Genomic DNA, 19535 nt, shown 5'->3' on the forward strand with positions numbered 1-19535 from the left:
TACATGACTTTCTATGTACTCTAATCATCGATTAAATATTTGCCATTTTATGCCTGGTGCTACCTCATTAGCTATTCTTGGACCTGAATCTGTCTAGCATGTTTTTTGTGGTGACCGAGCATCGTCGAGTTACATTTCTCTTCTTGGTAATTAGACTATTTTTCTGCTGTATCCAGTGTTTTAATCAGCCTTGTTTGATGACCTAGGGTAACTGCAGGTGCTTTGTAGTTCATTCAGCTTGTAGAAAAAGCCTATTGTTGATCAATTAACCTGTTACAACAGCGAAAATTAACGTGCCTTGTTGGCACGTGAAAATTAACGTGCCTCTTCATCCTGGAGCCGACTACCGGTCTGCTTTCGTAGACAAATATTAATTTATTTAGCTGACTATTAACATAATTTTGGTTTCAGGGTGGTTTGTGCATCTTTAGAGTATTTACACGTCAAATTAGTTCGATACGTTTTCTTAATGAGGCTTTAACTTTCTTTATATTTGCCTCTTAGAATATTAGCAAAACATCGATGCACATCGAACTCCATGCCTGGCGTGGCATGCGTTCTCATGCGAGCTTTCGCATATTTACTAACGGCTTGTTATTTTATGCTTTCGAGTGTGCACACTAATATGCCATTCTGATCTTGCTCTAGTTTATAAATTAAAATAGTTATTCATTAATTTGTGCTTACTGCTCTTTGAAATTTGAATTGACGTAAACTTAGATGTACCTTTTTGGGATCCTTATCGTTTTGTCTTGTACATTTTATTGCAGATTGCAGAACACAAAATTCTGACGCCATGATGAGCGATCTTTTGTTTTCTTGCTATTATGACCAATCTTAGCAGCTGCAACTTCTTACCCTGTTATTTTGTTCTGAATATCTATGATGAAAAAAACTTGCAACTCTCTAAGTTGTAACTGAAAGATGCTTTAAAATTACGCTGGCTAACTTAATTGTTGGCTACTTATGCTTCTCGTTCATAACGTTGTCCATTTATACCTTTACTTCTTTCACTTTCTATGTAGCACAAATGATACGTTGCGACATCCTAAGTCATTTTTATGTGGTTATGCGTTGTTTTGCATCGTTAAAAATGGACCGAATAATTCTGTTAATCCTAAATAGTTGCTCGCTCGAAACACAAAGATATTATGGGCTACTCGTCCCCTAGAGATCTGTAAACGATGGGTTACGTTTTATGTTTTGAACGCTGCTCTAAACTGTGTAGTTGAATACATCTGCTTGCAGCTATGAGAAATAACATAAAAATATGGCGTAAAAAATCCTTTAATGTCAATAAAGAAGGGATTTACCAGATGCCAGGAACTTTCAGTATTTTATGTGTTCGAACGGGCCCTTTGAAGTGCATTTTTTTGCTGTAATAACTTTCTTGAAAAAGTACCGTGTCTAGAACACGAAGAAAAATAATTGCTGAGCGTGTAACTTTAATTGTTTGCTACAGCGTGCACGCGCAGCTTTATTTCTCAATTAAAATGCTATTTAATTCTTATCATTAAAGTGAAATAGCTATTCGACTGCTACTGTCTATTTGTTGCTCCTAATGAAGTAGTTTGTTTTACCTGAACATGTACGTTAATCTCATCCTAAACGATTCGTTGAACGATTGTTTCAAAAAGGTGTAGCGTAGAGTATTTACTTTTGTAAAGCTAAATGGTACATCCACTCTTCATGGAATCTATTCCAGTGATCCGAAGCCTGCAGGTAGCTTGCTAGTTATCCATTGGTACGCGATGTGCTGGAGAGCGTTTCAATGGTTCCCTAAAAAATTGACTTCTATTATTGCGGGTGACTGTGATTTTTAGATCAACCCACTAAACAAACTCGTGAGGAAATCTCTTTTCTTGAATTGACAAAATCAACCATCTTCCTATAGTTACTGTTTTGTTCTACGTTTCGCGCCACCGCAATCTTGTCTTATTTGGCCCGATCTTCATTTTTTTTTCATTCAGTACTCGGCGTAATCTCTACTGCTTTTTCAAATTGACTGGAACTACACTTTGTAAGCTATTAATTACTCTCATAGTTTACTAAAATGCATCGCTAGTTCTTGCTATTCACCCCGACTTGGGGCGTCGTGAGGCTTCATCAATGGAGCGCTGAATAGCTTGCATCATTTGCCTACGCGTCGGCTGCAGCTGCTTAGCTATCCGTCCTCATTGGTTTGCGCGCTTCCACTGCAGTTTGGCGGTTGGTTGCTCTACTAGCTGTATCATGTATGTATAATGTATACGCTTGGCGCCAGTGCTTTCCTGGCGTTGCGAGGAGTAGGTGTGTCTGCGTGAGTGCTCGTTGTAGTATAAACTTCTCTGCTGCTCACGAGCGCAGCTTCCTAGCTAAATGGAAAATTATTTTGTCCCCATATACTGAAGTTCTCGTGTTTATGAAGTTGCCGTGTTGTAGGTAGGGACTTCTCCGTGTTGCGCATGAAAGTATGTCTGTTGATTAGTGACCATGCTGGAAGAAGGAAAGGCTCAAGATGCAATCCTTAGTCAAGGGTTCTGCGTGGTGAGTCCTTGTATGTCACTCACGAGTTGTCGACTATCCTTTCGCTCATGTCATGCTAATTTGCCACTTGTGATCACATGTAATTGTAGTTGTATCATAATTCCACTATGAGATTTTTTTCACTGTTCGAGATATATTTTCTTAGGTGTTCTTACTTTTATATGGACCAGTTGTGTTGTCATATTTGTTGCACTTATATATATATTTATTCATTTCGGTAAACATGATAATGAGCCTCATTTTTATGTGCAAGTTTCCCAAGATCCACTGACGTTTGTTACCATGAGTTCACAAACATGAGCGCATATTCTATTTCTCTTATAAATATTTTCAATGTTTTTGTTTGGAGTGTAAATTTAACATTTTAGAAGATGGAAATAAAATTTAAGTTCGTTTGATCTAAGAGAATTTCAAGCCAATTCCCTAATTAATCGTCTGCTAATGCGTACGTGAGACTGTCCGTCAGTCCGATGCCGGAATTTTTAGCGACCGCTGATCGCAGTTGCCGGCCTCTACGCTTAGCCGAACAACTTTTTATCCTTGTGGACAGCTGTTCTACCTTATTTTTTCGTTCAAGGCTGATAATACATAATCAGTTTACAAAGTGTTATACGATTTAGCCGAGCTTCGATGTGAATTCCGTACCTTAATTTGCTACAAAATTTTATTACGCTATGATTTGCATATCTTGTGATCTAGCGCTCTTACCTACTATCATGTACTGTATGATATGCCATACCTTAATTAGCGACACGGTGCTCCCTACCTAATATCATGTAATACATGATCATTCATTAGTATAAATGTTGTGGTGTTGCATCAGTCACAATATTTGAAAATGAACAGCGCTATCCAGGTTCAGTCTTATTGGCACAGATATGACTTTCATTGAGTGTTAGCAGAAAGACGGCAGTCTTTCGGCGATCTTATCTAGCAAATTTTTGGTACTCGCGCATTTTTGCAAGACTTTGTTTTCGAAGTGGCGGGTTACTTTCTGAATGGGAATTATAATATTCATTTATTTACATGTAAAAACTGTTGAGTTAATAAAAAAGTAATAATTTTTAATGCTGAAAGAAATAAAAAATTAATAATTTTTTAGAAAAATATGAAAGCTGACGATTTATTTATGTTGATTTTGTTTAATGTTTCTGGTACAAAGCTAACATATAATCGATTTTTAAATCTGTTATAACTGATGACTCACTTATTTTCCTCTACTGTATCAAATTCCAGTTTTTGATATTAAAATTGACTCGTTTATTATTTATGTTGGATTGTGCGCTGTATGCAGGTGTCGGGTTCTCGTACCTCAGCACCGAGTGCTCCATTATATTTTGAGTGCCTCTAAGTATAGAAGCTCACAACTTCCTAATTCATTCCATTGTGTGAGGAGGGCCTGGGAAGACCGCGGTTTGAACTTGACGGCGTTACTCGATACTAACGTCAACAAATACCAGTTATTTACTCATAGGCTCACTCATTTCCTTGCAAGTGTTATCCATAATGCTGAAAGAAATAAGCTTTGAAGTTAGTGAGCATTGTTCTTGTGAAATCGTTTTCTGCCAGGCATTTTGTAAGTTCAACGACTCCATTCCAATTGAACTAGGTTAAGTGAAGAGCTGCGAAGAAAGGATTAAGGACTAGTGGTAAATTTTGAAAAATTATAAGAGTCTAATGATGTTGAGTCTAATGAAGTCTAATCACCATAAGAGTCTAATGATGATGATTCTCGTCTAATGATATTTAAGCTTGGTTACGCAACTGTAATCTTTCCCGTAGCCAAAAAGTTGCTTCGGTTTGATCTGAATAATCAAGGAGACCGCAACGCTGCAGTGATAGTGATCTGCGCTTACGACAATCCTGAACGCTGGGTATTCTAAACAAAATGTGTTACTGGCAGAGGCATTCATGAAACACTATTTATTCATTGCTTCATCGGTTGTCAGTTAAGTAACTGGTCAAGAAGATATTTCGAAATTGGTTTAATCTTTAGAACTCATCCCTACCCTTGATTTTATTTTTTATAACTTGAGAGTTTCTGGGCGGTCATGATCTCTGGCACATCTTACCAAGGAATTATTCATTTAAAAAGAGCTACCACAATCTTGACTGCTAAGGAAATCGTGACGAGTATCATGCCTGCTATTGAATGTATGAATTTGAAAAGTTAATGGTGATAGGTTCTCTTATAAATCTATGACGTATAGCCAACAAAATTAAAAATATAGTTTTTGTGTCGCGATTGGTGTTGTTGCCCTTTACCGGCTGGAAAATTACTGGAATTTTTTCTGTGTGCAATTTTTTAAATTAAAAAATTTGAGTGCATAAATCGCAAGTTACGGAGAAATGTAAATTGTAATACGCCCGATACTACAATTACAATGAAAATATCGGGCGTACGCCCCAAAGTACGCCCGATATTTTCATTGAAAAAGTTTCAAACATTAGCCTTAGCATCATCAATAACTTATTATAAGTTCCTTAAAAATACAAGCATAATAAAAAGGCAACGAAATTTGAACGAAAGATTATCACCTAGCGGTCTTAATAAAGAATTTATCAAGCTTACCATCCAAGAGCTTCAAAATCCTCAAATCTCAAGAACCGGAGTCGGAAGCCAAAATTATAAGGTTTTTGGTTATTTTTAGAGTTATCAACATCTTAACCTCAGTGTTACACTAAACTTTGTTGCTAAAATATCGTCGGGCTGCAATTTCTACAATTTCAGCTCCCGGACGGCGCAGCTAAATTAGCTTGTTGAGATTGCAGCTGCGTATCTTTGGACTGCGTTATAAAATTCCTAAAGCTGTAAGAATATCTTTAGAAGTTCCAAGGGAGTTGTATCATTCAAAGAATGTACTCACTTGAGACACGCAACTACGTCGTAAGTTGCCTCCCCACTTATCTATAGATTTAAAATGCTCAACATTCAATATCCCCTACCGAAATAGGAATAAACCCCTTCAGTGACCAGTCTTGCCACTATTCTTGCACCTCAACGTAACTCTAGTGAGGTAGTCCTCGAGTTCAACGACCTCTCAGCGCACCTGTCAGTCTACTGGTGTTTTTTTTTTGGGAGCTAATTGTCAAAGTGGTTAGTGGAAATTACTATTCAAATTTGGCATTACTCATTTCGAGTCAAATTTAGCGTTTATAAAGGATTTTCAGATTAAAAAATTGTTTTGGTTAGTGGAAATTGCCGTTTCAGTTTGGCATTACGCAGTTCGAGTTGAATTTAGTGATTAAAAAGGATTTTCGGACTTCCCATAAGCCACGGGATTTCAGATTTGTATCAACCTAGTTTCTTGGAGGATCGCCCTTGCAGAACTAGAGTATTTATTGAATTTTAAAACGCGGAAAATTAACAATTGGGCGAATAAATTCTAAAATTAATAATCTAAATAAATTCTTGAATTGTGAGCAGTCCTGTTCATCTTATGGCCTTTATATACTTAATAAACGCAAAAACAAAAATATTTATCAATATTATCTCCGGTCGTTATGTTAAAATAAAATTTCACGTACCTGTAGTTCGAAATAACTCGCATCCTCTTATTTATCCCCCGCAAAGCCCTTGCATTCTATTGTTAAGTTCAAGTTATCTGTGACCCTTCACTACTCGTATGGACCCTTTAAAGGCTGCACAGCCAGCCCTCTTGGGTCTTGGCTGACGCAACAGCTGAACGGTCTCTTCTCATTAGGCTCATTCATGTCGCGGTGGTGCTGCGCGCGTCCTTCTGTGTTCGTTGCTAGTGCTTCGAATAAGATGAATCATTTGAGATATCGAATACGACGTTCAATACATATGTAAACACGTTGTATAAAACTGTGACTGAAGAAGAAACTCTGATAATCCGTGTTAATTTTATTTGCACAAATTTGGTAGATTTTTACTCCGCAAATAGCGAATTGAACGCAGTTTTGACCCATTTTACCGCTTACAAGAAAATCTTTTTATTTAGACTCAGTGCTTTTTATGTTGGGCTATTGCTTTTCAAATTAACTTTTAAATTCTTTGTTCACACTTGATTTTTTGTTTTTACTGTTCAACAGTCGAATCTTGTTCTCATTCAATCATTGTTCTAACATCTTAACAAATTTTCTAATATGTATTTTCCTGCATCATTTAAGATTAAATTTACAATGAACTACATATTTCTTTATCAAATTCTCGGTTATTATTATTCTTGTACATGATGTTTGAGGTCGGCACTCACGTCTGCCTCTTTATGAAGGGCCACCACACAGTGCCAGATGCTGGCACCCCACGCACGTCACCCAGCGTAGACAGTTTTCTGGGTGCCGTCTAATGGTCTGGGGTCACATGCAGACGCAAGGATTTAGCGCTCCATAGAGAGGCCAAGCCCCTAGCATGGGACGCCGTAAAGCCTGGCAATGTGCCGGAGAAAGCCAGCCCTCGCTGCTGCAGTATAAATGCTCGTCTCAAGTCTATCCTTGATTTGCATGGCGGCGATGCCTGCTGCGCGCGAGGCTACGCGATTGACAGTGATAACGTTTGCGCCTTTATACCTATACAAGAGCCAGCTCAAGAGATTGTTACTGAGGATTTTGCTGAATACTTCAGTGATACTTCCTGCATATTGTTGTCCTTGCTCCCTGGGTGGTGTTCATTAATTTATATGCATACTTCGTTATGCGACGTGGCAATCAACGCCCACCGTGTTGAAGTTGATGAATAATTTTTGCTTGAACTCTGGTTAAATTTCACGGTAAAATTTTAGTAGGACGTGCAAAATATATTTAATGACATGTGCGCTTCTTTATCTACTTCAATTTATTCATACCCTTTTTATTTACGCTACGGAACATAACGGAGTTTTAAACTGCTCACTTAAATTATCACTAAATGTCACTAATATTATGGATACCTGCGCAGACAACAAAATTGTGTGTTTTTTCCCAAGTACTACTTGACTACTTCAAAGCTTGTAAGTTGACTTCAATGCACAAAATTTACTCATTGAAAATTCAGAGTCGCTTTTTCTCCTTTTGTGGCATTTAATGCAATTTTCTCTACATTACTCGATAACCATGTCGTCTACTAAATTCATCTAATTATTTATCGTTCTAATGTCGAAATTTTATTTTTCCTAGAATTTAAAAGCAAAGAAAATACCACAAAAATTCACCATATCTTTATAAGAGAAAACGTTTCGGAGTCCAGCTCCATCGTCAGTTCAGAACACAAAATTCTGTTCGTCATAATTCTGTTCATTTTGTGTTCTGAACTGACGATGGAGCTGGACTCCGAAACGTTTTCTCTTATAAAGATATTGTGAATTTTTGTGGTATTTTCTTTGCTTTTAAATTCCTGGTTAAATATTATAGAGTTTAGTATTGGGAAACGCGAGCCATTGTTCTTGAGATATATTGGCGTGACTGATGAGTGATGAAGATTCGAGTGTTGCGATTGTATTGATGGCTATTCTAGATTGAATATTTTGATAAGTGATAAGACATGGGAGTGTGCGAATATATTGTATTATGTGAATGATGGAGAGTGTGTGATGGGGTTGTTTGAAGTGAGTGAATTGGTGTATTTGTGGAGAGAAAAGATTGCGCTAAAGTGATTGATGTATTTGGTATATGTTGTTTATGATATTATTTTGTTTAGTTGTACGGTTTGTATTTGTTTGTTGTATGTGTGTGTGTTTTTGAGAGGGATGCTGCGGTTGTGATGGTCCCTAATTTTCTGGTTTGCCAAATATCTTCCGGATGTAAATCTTCATGTGTTGCTGGTTAACAATTTTAGAATCGGCTCTTTTTCCAGGTATAAGGATGCCCGACCTGTTCTTATGCGATCGTCACTAGTTTACAGATATAGTTGTGCGCAGTGCGCATCAGCGTACGTCGGTATGACGGCACGCAATTTCTATACTAGGCTGGCTGAGCATAAGGGCAGGAGTTATAGAACAGGGAACCTACTTTCACATCCACCTCATTCTGCTGTACGTGTTCATGCCGAGCAGTGCAACACCTCTGTATCTGATAGCGATTTAAAAATTCTAGCTTCCGCATCCGGTGTTAGTGATCTACGAATTTTAGAATCCCTGTATATATTCAAACAGAAGCCTAGTCTGAATGCCGCTTTTAGCTCCTTTCCTCTTGAAATAGTAAATAGATAGGCCGTTTACGTTTACTAGCATTATTTTCATGTCTTATCTATTTATTTTTAGAGCATTTTACTTTACTAATTGATTTATTTGTGTTTCTAGGACTGAACTTTTTCTGAACTTTTTCAAAACCTTACAGTGCATTTTACTTTACTAATTGATTTATTTGTGTTTCTAGGACTGAACTTTTTCTGAACAGAATTTTGTGTTTTGAACTGACGATGGAGCTGGACTCCGAAACGTTTTCTCTTATAAAGATATTGTGAATTTTTGTGGTATTTTCTTTGCTTTTAAATTCCTGGTTAACTTGCGATTCAAGCAAACAAGTGATTTTAATACTTATTTTTCCTATTCGATCTTGACCTATTTGAGTTTCCGTGCACCTTATATTTAACTGCGAAGTATATATTACCCAGTGATACCCAAGATCTATACGCCGTCTCTACGATATGTCAATGTATGTGAGACGATAAGCGAAGAAATATTCATGCGTTCTGTGTCTACAATGTTTATGGTGCGCTCGTTTGCTCTCATCCCGAGGCCTGCAGAGACGATAACTTGTACGCCTTTGATAAGAGTGTGGAAAGTCGCTGCAATGCTGGTGCCTTATCCTCAACAGGTATACTCGGGGGAATAGAATTCCATGAGTGTGCCCGTTCTTATTGCGTGTTGAGGCAGCTGCAATGCCCTCGTGTGATAGCATGCTACCTTTGGTGGGTTTTTATTCAATTATGGAGTATCCACTGTATTAGTATGAATGAAAAGAGAGTGTGGCTTACTTATTGCGCCGATGTCCCCACCCCTGTCCAGTTCTGTGATAAGTTCACCTCTACTTTCTATCTAATGGAAATATATGTTATAATAAATGAAAAGAATATTTTATCTTCGACATTTCTAGGCTCAATGTTTTATTAAGAACTCAGAAATCACCTTCACCGTAAGGTAATCATATCGCTTTCATGATATCGAGGGTTATTTAGCTGCATGCTTTATAATTCGGTTTTGGTACTCAACAATTTTTCATTCTATTACTGATGAGTTTATCGGTGATGCTAATCTCTATACCTCGATAGGCAGTAAGGTTTTGTTGCGTTGGTTGGTCCATTACTCTAACCATTATTCCGCATATAATCTTTTTCTTGTTTGCTGGCATGCAATTATGTTGGACTACGATGCTATCGTGCGTTGGATGCAAGATTTCATGCTCGATGTGCCGTTTTCTTATGAAGGCCTCCAAGGAATTGATCTGTATGAAGAGAAATTTGGAAAATTTCACTTGTTTCTTAACTCTCTTAAGAGTCGAAATCATTTCTCATCACCTTGTACAACATTTTACGATTCGATGATGAGGTGCTGGAAGAACTCGATTTCAGCCCGTCATTTGTGCTGATTTTAAGTTAAATAACGCGTCGTACAAAAACATGCATTTATGCCTGTTGATTTTCTTCAATTACAGGTCGTGTCCAGGCTGTGGAACTTTTTCATGGCTTGTTTTGATAACATAGGCATCTTTTATAAGCTCAGAGTCGAAGTACCGCAAAGGGCAAAGCGATGTTGCACTGATATTTCACCAGAGAAAGTTCCATATGCGCCATACCTGCAATCGAATGAAACAGGATCTGCTGCAAAGGAAAGCTGTTTAGGATACTCGCTTCGTATTCATTTATCATTCAGTAGATTCCGTTAGTAATTTTTCTATCATTTTATCACTGTTATTTACCCCCACTTGATAATTTTTTTATCAGTCGGGCCCTATTACTGAACCTACTTGATATTGTTTTTTGTCATTTGAGCGATGTTGTTGAACACAATTGAAATTTTTTGTCTGTTGGGACCTATTGAACGTAATCGATATTGTTTTTTTTTATCAGTCTGGCCCTGTTATTGAACCCAGTTAATATTTTTTATCAGTCGTCCCCTGTTATTGATCCCATTTGAATATTTTTTTTGTGGTCAAGTTTTTAATTCAAAGTTCGTAGTTTGTATCTAACAAAAAATATTGTTTCTAACATAATTTCTTCATGTAAGATTGCTGGAAGTTCGCTTTTATTTTTTCGAGACAGGTTTAGTTTCATGCATCTGAAAGATAACTGGTATTAAAACCGAGGGAACAACCTATTCCCAATACAATCCCGTACCTTTGTGAGCTTATTGAGTACTCTAGCACCTTTTTTAAATCGCTTTATGGAGCGCGAAATTGAGAAAAGACAGGTTTGAAGCTGCGTCACATCTGCCTTTAATATTAGCTTATATACCGTATACTAGAAAAAAACTGATGGTTTTTGCATTTGGCCCATATGATAGACGAGATATTATAAATTCTAAACTCATATAGGTTGGTTTCATTTATTGTCAAATTAATGATACACGATTTAAAAAAGAAAAAATATATATATGAAGATGAGTTCTACATTGGGTTTGCTTGAAAAAAAGTCAACCAAAATCAAAACCAAAAATCAACCTAAAACATCTTGCTTAACTGTATCCGTTCTATAGGTTTGCAAACTTTCTATGGCTAAAACAGGCTTTAACAGCATTAATGAGATTTTTGGCAAGAATTGTTCTGTTACCAAATCTGATTATGAGGTTAAGGCTAGTGGAATTTTTTAATCGAGCCGCTCCCCATGTGAGGACTGAACTTTAATTGTGAGCGGCCTTTTATGATGGCGCTGCCTTCGGTAATACTTATCTCGCCGGCGCGACTTTTGACCTCTTGTCTTCTTTCGTAATTTTTGTCGAAGATTTTTTTGGCAAGTCTAATCGGTCTGTGCAAAGCTAGTGAAAATTGTACGGTGCTTAAAGCTGTGAAAGGTCAGAATAAGGTTCAAGACCTCATGTTTCAGATGTAAATTTTTCTTTTTTTTGCGTATGAAAGGGTTGAGAAATTTTGCTCATTCGGCTGACTAAGATAAATGTCATCCATGAACTATTGTGCAGATAGCGTGTTATGGTGCAGAATCTGTCCTTGCTGTTGAAAATAACAAAATTCAGGCAAAAATCGCTTCATAATTCATCATGAACCCATTCTTCAAGAGGGCTTTTTGGCGTTGCGGTTCTTAACATTGGTCATTACGGCGGTTTATAAAAAAAATGTAACCAGTAAGCGCTTAATAATTGCCTAACGCACGAGCTTGTTGCTACATCAGTGATAGTCTTCAAATAGTATTTGTTCATTTCTACAGCTCTCAAACATACCAGATAACTCGAAGTCGGTAAATATTGTATGCCACGGGAAGTGTGCCTCGAAAAAACTTATCCCAGAAAGATTTCTCAAGTAAATTACGATGAATATGTTATCTGTCTGTTGTAGTTGATGGTTCATTCGGTCATGCTTAAGGCGCACCTCTTCAAAAGTCTTTGTTTGGTAGAGACTCGTGACCTCTGATCGCATGCGTGGTTTCTCTTGGAACCATTGCATTGCTGCGTGATGGTGCACATGCATTTCCAGCTGCGATGGTGTATGTGCTGTCAATAAGCCTCACTAAGCCCTTCATATATAAACTTTCGTGGACTTGACATGAAGTTAAACTTGAAACGACTTTCATATATTGCCCAGTGATCGTGAATATATTGCAGCAAGTTCTTTATCAGTGTAAGTAAAATTTTTGCCAGATTTGCCAAAGGATTATTACAAAGGATTATTACGTTTAATTGCATCAGAATCTGATGTTCGTGCTATATAATTAAGCGTCACCCTATCTTATAGTTAGTTAACCGTCATCGCGCAGCTATCACGATTATTTCTAAGGTTTTCGGCGCATCTTCTGAACTATATTGGTTCAATCACCGAAATGTATTGCATATCAGAAGGCTCATTGTCTCAAATTCTCGTGGTAATTCCTCAAGCTGAAAGTTGACCTCATAAATGACCCTGCATGTTGCCTGCTTTGCTTTTGCGAGTCATGGATGCGCGCTCGAGTCCTCGCTGATTTTCACTTGCACGTGATGGATCTTCTGCAAGTCATCATCTTTCGACCCTGGTCCTTGCCTATGGCAACTTTTTCTATCCCACTTTCCCAATGCCTTCGTTCGCGCTTTTCGATTAATTTTGTTTAGAATCCATGCAATGTTTTACGGCAAAATAGTATTTTACGATCGAGATTTGCTGGGAGCAGACGGCATTCTTATATTTTTCAGTTTATTAGGTATGAAGGCTTTGTATTTTCTTAAGCTTAAATTACACACAAGTAATTGTAGGAGAGTGTACGTGCATCCGCACCAAACTTTCCTTTACAATTTTAGAGAATTGTCACTCACCTCGCATGACATGCATCAATGTAGAAACAAATTTGATTATTCAAGGACCAAGCCTATATAAGCTCATGCCACAAAAAATACAAAAGCTCTGTCTGTCATTTCACTATGCAACTCTCATCGCCCAGACAACGACCATCTGAAGCAGCTTACCGATCTTATAGTTGCTGGTCGGAAGATTCGCTTGGCTGCTCTTCTGAACGACATCATTCCATCGGTGTCGTGTCGCTTTCAGATGGAGTTTTGCCGATGCGCTTCCTGGCTTTCAATGCGATCGTGTCGCGTTGTTCTATTATCTTCGCTTTTTGGTTTGCGATCATTGCGTTCCGTGTTTATCCGCACCTGCATTATATGTTCAGAACTTTATCTTCGTCAGCTTCCAATGCGATCAGGCTGCGAGTACATGCTTCTGGTTCGATATCATCTCGGTTTTATCGACGCACTTCATAATCATGGAAATGGAATACATTCTGGTTTTCATCGCCACCATTTATTCATTGTAGGTTGTTGCGATATAGTGTCTGACTTGAGATTTTGTTGATGTTACGCTTCCATTAGCTTTGCATATGCTATACATGAGCCTGTTTAAAAACGGCAAATTGCCTACTTAACACGTTCACTGAACATCTTTACCGTCGAGTCAAAGCACCGAAAATAATTTGTCCAAAAATTACCTCGAGAACATTGGCAAACATCGATTCTAATCCGTAATTCTTTAATTATCGCGAGTCAAGTTCTATCATGAGCCTCTGCTCTTGACCTGCTGCATTTATATGCGCTGTAATTAATGTAGCGAATAATTTACATTTTGTTAATAAGTTTCGACCGCTCATATAGACTTATTTTTTCTTCTTTTTCGGTTAATAGCATTTCTTAAATATTGGATGATAGGAGTTTGAACTTAAGGAATGGCTGTCTCTGATATGTTGTTGAGTTTGCTACTTTCGCCCACATGTGTTGTATTGCCAGGTTGCGGTCATCGTTGCGTTTATGACCGCGCGATAAGAGACGTGAGACAAGCCAGCAGGATTCTGCATCGTCTTTTTATTTATAAATTGAAGGTGAATACGAGACGGCCAGCTGTTGATTATGACGTGGGTACTGATATAATCCTGCAATGGGTTTCAATATAAAGGGCGACTTGGCATCGCGTGGTGGGAAAAGCTACTCGGAACCAAGCGAGTTATTTGCCATTCCAGCGACTCACGCGGCTCGTTACCAGATTCCAAGACCTGATAAGTTGACGATAAAACTGCATTGTTTGACACTTGAATCGCCTCGAGGAATTTTTGATATTTTTCACGCGTACGTGTTTTGTTTACGTGCTAAAATGCCCTTTACGAATTGTTAGCGACTCGTATATTTTGTAGCAGTTGCATTTATTATCATACTATAATAACATTCATATGACTCGTTTCAGCGTTTTAAATCGCATGCATTCTTTCGAGTTGTTTCATGCTCCCACACAATCTGCACCTGCAGCGGAGTGAAATATTTATATATTTCACGAGTTTGTTGGTACGTTTGTTTGTGTAAACCTTTTAACCCTTTTGAAATTACTTTCTAAGTTTGGAATAGCATGGATAACGCCATATTTTAGGAGGCCACACGTATTTTTCTATGCGGAGGTATCATATGTACGCTCTATCACAGTCATATTTTTTTGTTCAATTTTTCAATTCATTCGTAGCCTTTTTTCTTGAAGCAAATTCTGAATTTAATTGTTGTTAATTTTAAGTTCTAAGTCAATTTTAAGACGTTCAATAGTTGGTGAATGATATAATTTCTACTGAAAAACTCCTTTGAACCGATAGAAATCATTGTGCCTTTAAAATCAATCCAATAATAAGGAAAAATGTGTACTTTACTAAAATAGTTAATAGAGCTCAAGTAATATTCAATCGATCAATAATTTTGGATAATAACGTTAGTTGGATGCTTCTATCCTTTCGTTTATTTTCACCTTTTTATAGCTGTTGCCTCTTTCTTATTACACGCTCTCACATTTGTTCACGTCGTTTGTTATGAATATTTTCATTTCATCTTTAACATTCATGTAACATTTCTGCAAGGTTTGACCGAGCAAATTTAGCACGTAGAACGGCTCGAGTTTTGCGCCCATCCATCTTACATGAGAGCGCGACGAGACACTCGCCTTGTGCCCTGTCTCCTCGTGGCATCGTCCATCATGTGGCACACATCGTCTTTCCCGTGACTTAAACCTTGCTCTTTCATCCGGCATGGCAGTGATATTAAACTCTTCAAATTAATTCCTGATTAAACTCTTGAAATTTGCCGAAGCAATTAATTCTCTTTAGTTGATCTATAACTTTTTCTTGACTGAACATTCTTGTTACATTCAGGGTATTTAGTTGTAAAAAAGACAGTTTAATTACGATCACTTATTACCAGTTGCCACATATAGTGTCGCTTTGTTCATATTATACGGGCATTTATATCAATTAAGGGTCTTCTAAGACTGAACTGCATGTCCGAATAAATATTAAATATTTATTTCTTGGTTTGGCATCATATAATTGCCGTATAATTGACAGTAATTTTTGGTGTTACATATGAGGACAAAATATCATGTGAATAAAGTAATAAAAAATCATTAGAAATTAGGAAACATTGGAAGCTGGTAGTTTAAGTACAACTGACTCCTTTCGGCATCTATGACATAGCTCGTTTAGTGCTGTGATGAAGCGTCAACGGTATTTATTTTTATTTACTCGTTTTTAGCTCATTTTCTCATTTATGGAAAAAATGTACTATTGTGCTCGCCATGTCCGTCTGTCCGTCCGTCCGCCTGTCCATCCGTCCGTGACTTCACGTTTTCGTCGACGAGAAAATGCGCTCTTTGTCACTCACTGCAGTGAGTACTGAGTTATATTTTTTAGTTCTAATTGGACGTAATACGTAAGTAACGAACAATTTTCTTCATATGACCCATGACACTTTGTGCATTGCGGATTTTCTTATCGAAATCAGGCATATTTGTGTGTCATGTAAACCCGTTTTCCTAAACGAGCCACATTCTGCTGGATAATTCTTAACCTAACTACCAGGTCTCGCCAAGACCATGAACAGGTCTTGTTATTTATAGGGGAAGACCGCCGACCGGTCTGCATGCATGCTCTAATTTCAGTGGCGTAGAATGCCGTAGATCGTCCTATATAGGCCAGTAAAGTCTCGATATGTTATGTGAGTGCTAAGTATCTGCACTAAGTGAAACGAGAAACTATATCCAAAAAGCGATGCATTTTATATTATGTGGGTCTTCTTAACCCAGTTTGACTCGGTAGAAGGGTGTATCAGTATAACATGTAGATCGTGCGTCACTATTTGTATTATTTAACCCATTCATTTTCTCTTAGTCTACCTAGAATTAAGACAGCTGAAGAGGATCCGATTTCTCCTCCTCTCGCATACGCAGTTGGGAGGGGGAGACGTGCGTGGAATGATTTACTCAAAATGATCGCAATAATATTAATGCCGTGTATTCTTTGCTTTAGGACTTGATGTTTTGTCACCGAATAGAATGCACGTTAGTGGCGTAGTTAACGAAAACTGGCATTGTATATACCGTAATTGTCCTTCAAATCGGGATTTCATTATCGAGACTGCCCTGTAGTCTTTTCTCTTACACTTTTTATTTGTACTAAGGAATTAATCAAATACCAGGCTAAATTGTCTTGAATGTTTAATTTATAAGCTTCTTGTGTAATGAGTTATTTATCACTAACCTGGGTTGGTTAAATTAAGAAAGAGCACGGGATTATGGCTAAACACATATTCCCACTCTCAGTCTATTTTTGCTCTACCTCAATAAACTCTTGTCTCTCCTTGCATATGTCGAGGTTTCAGTGCTCCCCTCGAGCTACTATTCTTTTTACCGTCGCAGTGCTCTATGGGAACATTCAACCAAGTCCGCTGAGCCACTTTGATATTTATTTGTTTAGACCGGTGCTGGTGCTCGGCTTGGTGTCCTGTGTTCTGAGTCTGTCCTGAGCAAAATCTTTCCAATGAAGTCGTACAGTCAATTCCTGGGCGTTGATCTTTTCTTTTTTTTTAGCTTGCACACACGAACTGATACAGTTTGCTAGGGCAAGGTATGCATATAATTACTCAGGACCCAAGAGCTGAGTTAGAGCCTCATGTTTTGTATGTTGTAAATATTCAGCAGGTCAACAACGACCTATTGCATGCCGATAATGTCAACCCCACGTATACGTATTTTTCAAAAGTTTTTCCGTAGATATCTGTTCAAAAATGTTTCAATCTGGCTATGGAATACTTATAATTTTACACTAATTTGCCTCCCCAGCTAATTAATGCACATTATTGTCAAACGGCCTTGACTTTTCACAATTTTTGTAAGCGTTGATGAAAAGAAAAGCATCTTGCTATTACACTGTGTACAAGTGCGGTATAAGTCCCTGACACCTAGATTCATTTATAAGGCAAGGGTGAAGCTTAACGACGAAACACTTCCATGAAGACATTTTTCGTAATGTTTAAATGACTCTTCTGAGTATCCTGTGATGCGACGTTGAAATTCCATGGCGCTGTATTTCCTTTGAAGAGCCCGACGTGTTACAGCAATTTCAGACTTTTAGTGCCACTTACATTCAGCACTGCGCGACGTTCCTTGACTGCTTCTGGAACCCGGAATCTCGTCTCTCTCCGTCCAGCGTTCCGGTCCGTATTTATGTTTTTGTTAATATTCGGTTCCGCAGTTCATGCTTCTCTGAACGATGTTTTTGTCGTTGCCTCCTATGATCGCTGGTCGTCCGACATGACAACTAAAAAATTTATTGATAAAGCAAGTGCCTTTTTCTAATACACACGTGTCCCCAGTAGTTGGTTATTCAGTGTCTGTTCATTAGTCCGATGTGGATTTTTGCGATGAAGGAATTGAGCGAGCCATCACCGCCTAAAGCGATTTTACAACACCAATCGAAGTTTAATTAAGAATCATGCTGGTTTATATCTTAACTTAATAACAGTTAATAACTTTATTTCGGCAATTTCACTGATGATGGAACAGCATCCATGCAAGGCTGTTGGTATTCTACAGCAAGTGATCTTAAACTAGCAAAAGAATGCAGGAAAATAATGCCAAAACTCATAGCTGCGTTCGAGCTGATATCGAGCAGGATCTCAAATATGCTCCAATTCTTCGTATACTGCAGTTATGCAAGTCTTCCAGATTAGCGTGGCGAGTTTTTAGTGTGGCTATCCAGTGAGAATTGCCGCCCTGATCAGTAAGAAGCAGAAAAATGAATTCTCTCAGTTTTTACTAAGCGGTTGCTCCTTTCTTTTAACAGTGAATTAAATATAACTGCACAGCGGCATATTGTATAACCACAAATATCCCCTCAATTAATCTGAAGATGGCGAAACTGGAGTTGCGTTCAGCATTGGTAATGACGTCTTGTCTCGAGGTCGCTGGACCAGCAGAACATCAAAATAACTAATTTAACGAAGTCTCTTTTAACTCAGCACAAATAAGCGAATTTTTGAGATTTTCCAAAAAGTGAAGTCTTGAAAACGTTTAAATGCGCAATGCATGTACTTCTAAAATTCTGCAAATTCTGTCCCTCGAATGATTTTTATGTAAATATTGTGTTTTTTATTCGACAGGTATTCACTATTCAGCGTATAACTTTTTTTTTGAATGAGGATAAATTTCCACGAATTCTTTTACTAATATTTTTTTACTAGTAAACTTTTTTTGCTGGTACCTCTATTATGAAATTTTTCAGTTTAATGACTGGATAAATATCGAAATTATTTTGAATCACCATCGGTTGATGGAAAAAGAATCTTGCGTTAACCTAAGCAAAGCACATGCAATCAGCACATTAATACGGATAATGGTGCTTGATTAAAGTTATTACGACTTCCTAGAGCAAACGCACACATCCATAAAGCGTGCCGGAGCCAGCATTTTTTGTTGCTTTAACACCGGTTGCGAGTCCGTTTCTGGAGAATTGTTGCGCGTCGGCGTCGCTATATTTAGACGCGGCCGCATGTGTTTTTTGAGAGCTATTACCCCGTTATCGAGCTCGCTGTGAAGGGAGCGTGCAGCTCACATCCAGAAATTGAGCGGAATGTTGTATTGCCTGCATCGGACGCTCATGGCACGCAGTTTATGTGCCATGAAAATAAGGAACTCGTAAACCTAATACTGAGAATATCAAATTTTAATTATTTACCATCAATTTTCCGTTTGTTTAAAAACATTAGCAAAGTACCTACTAATAGAGACTAACTGGAAAACGAAGTAGCGGTCTTGTAAATGCGCCTCACAAAATAATCTAGTATGATGAGAGGAGTAGTGAGATTTCGTACAAATGCGCTCCTCGCCATAAATATGATGATTTTTAGTTACATGTTTCAGAAATTGAACTTTTCGATCTTACCTCACAAGTAAAACATTAGATTTCTGCATAAAGCACATAATTCCAAATATGCCATTGGTATGGAAAACCCGCCGCAAGCGAATTAGTATTTCAGTTCAGTTACGAATTGAACTAACTTTAGCATTAGAGTGTCTCGAGCATCTGCAATCTGGATTTTTTCCCCAGCACGCCCTGTCAGTTCTCGAAAGGT

General features: G+C 37.9%; 1 protein-coding gene across 2 annotated transcripts in view; it reads left to right on the plus strand.

Annotated features, from left to right (window-relative positions):
* Nucleotides 1-19535, plus strand: part of LOC108671269 — a 53863-nt gene that overhangs the window by 17844 nt on the left and 16484 nt on the right. The window contains exon 1 of one of the 2 annotated variants that reach the window (XM_018158766.1): nt 2286-2526. The exons of the other annotated variant lie outside the window; for it this stretch is intronic. The gene's annotated coding sequence lies outside the window, so the exon portion shown is untranslated. Of the gene's footprint in view, nt 1-2285; nt 2527-19535 lie in introns of those variants that run through there. 2 annotated transcript variants of the gene reach the window in all.

Source organism: Hyalella azteca, unplaced genomic scaffold (genome assembly GCF_000764305.2).
Source record: "Hyalella azteca isolate HAZT.00-mixed unplaced genomic scaffold, Hazt_2.0.2 contig2483, whole genome shotgun sequence".
NCBI classification, from domain to species: Eukaryota; Metazoa; Arthropoda; class Malacostraca; order Amphipoda; family Hyalellidae; genus Hyalella; species Hyalella azteca.